This window comes from Monodelphis domestica, chromosome 4 (genome assembly GCF_027887165.1).
Source record: "Monodelphis domestica isolate mMonDom1 chromosome 4, mMonDom1.pri, whole genome shotgun sequence".
Taxonomy (NCBI): domain Eukaryota; kingdom Metazoa; phylum Chordata; class Mammalia; order Didelphimorphia; family Didelphidae; genus Monodelphis; species Monodelphis domestica.
This window is the reverse complement of record NC_077230.1, coordinates 105055062-105058993: the sequence shown is the minus strand read 5'-3', so window position 1 is coordinate 105058993 and position 3932 is coordinate 105055062.

Here is a 3932-nt window from a genome sequence, read left to right as displayed (position 1 = left end):
CAAATTGTTTCAGTAAATTTCAATTTCTTAAAAAAGTTTCCCCAAATCAGGAGTTCCAGAAGAAAAAGGAAATGTTTTCAAGCTTCATGGGGTTTCTTCTTCTCTATCCTATATACCTCTTTGCCCATCACACACACACACACACACACACACACACACACACACACACACACACACACATTCTTACCTGAGTGAACCTGGAGCTCCTCCTCATGCAGTGGTTCCTTCTTCCATCAAGTTTGGACTAAACAGGAATCAGTCTGCCCAAAACCTAGCAGGGACCCATCTAGATCTTTTCTCTCAGCTATCTTGACATTGTGGGTAGGGTGGAATCCACAGCTGATTCCAGTTTGGCTTCTGTCCTTTTGTGCCCATAGAGAGGTCCTTCCACTCAGTGTCACAGGACTGTGAATTGTAGTGAGGGGAAAAGGAGCGATTCCATAAAGATTGGGCAGAGACCTTGAAACCTAAAGCTCCAGATACTTATCATTTGTATTCTGGTTATTTTATTCCAGCAACAGCTTACTCTGAGACTCTGACACAGTCCAATTGTTATTTTTGTTTGTTCACTGAAAAGAATGTTATAGGTCACATCACATTGCTCAAAAATACTGTAGGAGGTTTGGACTAGGAATATACATTAAAAAGCAGAAATGACAGGATTTTCATAATGGAACTGTTAAAAGATGCTTTTAGCAGTATGGTGCTTATATACATACATACATATATATATATATAAATAGAGAGAGAGCGAGTGAGCATTGCCAATTTCTCTCTCTCTCTCTCTTTCTCCATCCATCCATCCATCTATCTATCTAGAGACCTCTCACTTCTCAAAATGCAAGAATGAAAGAGGTTTGTAGAGAAATAAATAAGAAAAGTTAAATTGAATTCTTAAATAAATCAAAGACTTTTCTTCTGGGCCTGGGTTACATTATATTCACATATTTGACACATATATCAAATACATATGTATGTATATATTAAGTATATATGTATGTATATGCCTGTGTATAGGTATTGTGTGTTACATGTATAGATGTGTATACACATGTGTACATATGTAGTTTGCCATATATCAACTTTATAGCTAAAATGTAAAATGTAATGTTTATTTTTGCACTTTGAGAAGTTAGAAGTCTCTTGATGTATATGTAAGTATTATGTAAATTGTATCATTTTAAAAATCTGATCTTTTTATTATATGAGTAAAGAATATACTGATTTTGATGAGATTTAAACCCCAAACCATTGAATGGCCTTTTCCTTACCAAATTGATTGAACTGAAGGGGGTTGAACACATTTATTTTGAATGTAAACTCTTATGCCAAAGGGGATGCCCCCAATTGGCTTTTTGTCAATGTCCCTGCCAATTATTGGTTTTGCTTTCTCTCTTTTATTTCCCTGTTATCCCCAAATTATTGTAGTTTCTTCTTAGATAGTGAAATGTTGCATGCACCTCTAGCCAAAAGATCTTTAGAGCTATAAGCTAGTTATGTGAAATGATTCATTGGGGAGACTAGGCAGGTAAATCTAGGAGATTTCAACATGCTCATCTCCCAATAGAATCACAGGGGGGTTTGTGAAAGGGAATTTCTTTATCTTAACTTAATCAAGTACTTTGGAGTGCCCCACCCTTTTAACTCAACCAGTCAGGAACTTGTGAATTCTTTTGATAAAAGTTCACACCCTCAGAAACTCAATCAGTAAGGAACTTGTGAATCCTTGTGATAACAGTTTACACCCTCACGGGATGAGAGGTGGATCCCATAGACACTGCCTCCTGGGCAGTGCTAGGCAATTTGGAAGCTGGGATTAGTTCTGGTGAAGAGGGAGAGAGACAGGAAATAACATGGAAAAAGGACTGTAAGAGGCTAGCCCAAGGAGAAGAGTCATTCCTTCCTTCCTTAGCTCTTTGATGAGGAGACTCTCCTGGGTAAGGAGAATTCTGTATGATTCTGTGCTGGAGGCTTTCTGGGTGGATGTCTAGAGCTGACAGAAGAGGCTTATACTGGCAAGACCCATATTGAAGAGGTTATTGGACTTCCACGTGGAGATCAGGACCTGGGGGAGCTTTTGTCAGAGTTGAGCTGAATTTCTTCAGATCTGCAATTATGGAGTATTTAGCTAGGGTAGTTAGCTGGGAAATATTTTCTACTTTGCTCTTACATTCCTCTCTTTTACTGTATTTATATTATATTAAATTATTAAGAGTTAACAGAATTTTTTTACTTAAGAAGATAATATTTTATAAACAGCAACCACTTTTATAACTCTCATATTGAGTCAAACCTAATTTAGTTCTTATACTCATGAGAAGCTACACACACACACAAGCTCAAGTGTGTGCATGCATGTGTGGTTTGCCCAAAGTGGCAAAGGTAATAAGTATCTGAGGTAGGATTTGAACCCAGGTTTTCTTGATGAAAATACATACATATATGCATGTATAAATATATTTCTTATATCATACAACATATATTTATTATATCTTGTGGTCATCATATAATATACTTACATATAAATATATTTGTACATGTATATATTCTCATGTGGGTACAGATGTATATATATATTTATAATAAATTTACTTTAATAATTATACCACACATATTCATATATTATATAACAAATTAATATGTTCACACATTATTCTCACATATGTTTAGATATATATAAATTTACATTAAATTTATTTTATCAATTATTTCATAGTTAAGATGTTATATATGCATATAATAAATAATATGAATAATATAATATATACATATGTAATATGGTACTATCCTACATCAAAGAACTTAAAGAAACACGAAATTAAAAAAAAAACTATCTATATCCTATATGGGTAGAAATGAAATAAAGAGGGAAGAACTCACAATGGTGGGGGGTACAAATGCTAGATGGACTATAATAGAGCACTTCTGGAAAACTGTTTTCTTGATCATAGTGTCTCTAAAGAGAAAGAAATTCTCCTGGCTATTCCACACCTAATGTAAATTTTTGTCTGCAGGATCACAGCAACCTCTGACTATTACTATTCTCATTATTATCCTTAGATCTTTATAGATTAGGAAATCAAGGCCTGGAGAGGAAAAGTGACTTACCCAATATGCCTTTTGACAATTATTTTCTTTTTCTTTTTTTTTTCTTTTAAACCCTTACCTTCCGTCTTAGAGTCAATACTGTGTATTGGCTCCAAGGCAGAAGAGTGGTAAGGGCTAGGCAATGGGGGTCAAGTGACTTGCCCAGGGTCACACAACTGGGAAGTGTCTGAGGTCAGATTTGAACCTAGGACCTCCCATCTCTAGGCCTAGCTCTCAACACACTGAGCTACCCAGCTGCCCCCGACAATTATTTTCTTATAATTGTGGAAACTAATGGACTAAATCAAGTTAGTATTGAATCAGAATCAGAACTATACTTATGCTAGGAATAACCTGTGGAATTTGCAACCAACGCCAGTCCTGACATTTGCTACCTCTGAAACTTTGAGTAGGTCCCTAATTTACTTGGGTCTCAGTTTCCATTTAGACTTTGTAACTATTTGAGGCAAGATCTGAACCCTGGTTCCAATGTCTAGCACTTCTTTCATTAAATCATAGTACCTCATGTAAATTTTCCCATTTCTACTTTATTTAAAACATGTAATAAACTTTCCTTCTTTCCTTCCTTCCTTCCTTCCTTCTGTGAATTTCAAAACTACTCAACCCTGTTCAAACCATTCTTTAGAGGATGGGATTTGGCTATTTCCTGATCAATAACAACAGAGATACTTGGAATGACAGAATCAGGTCTTGGAAACTACAATCTCCACCCTACTCAGGGTAACAGGATTTAGGAAGGGCTGCAGCAAAGCTCAAGATTTAATTATTTGAGAATATGACCTTCAACAGACAAGTGCAAAGGGGACAGACCTCTGGGCGGTCCT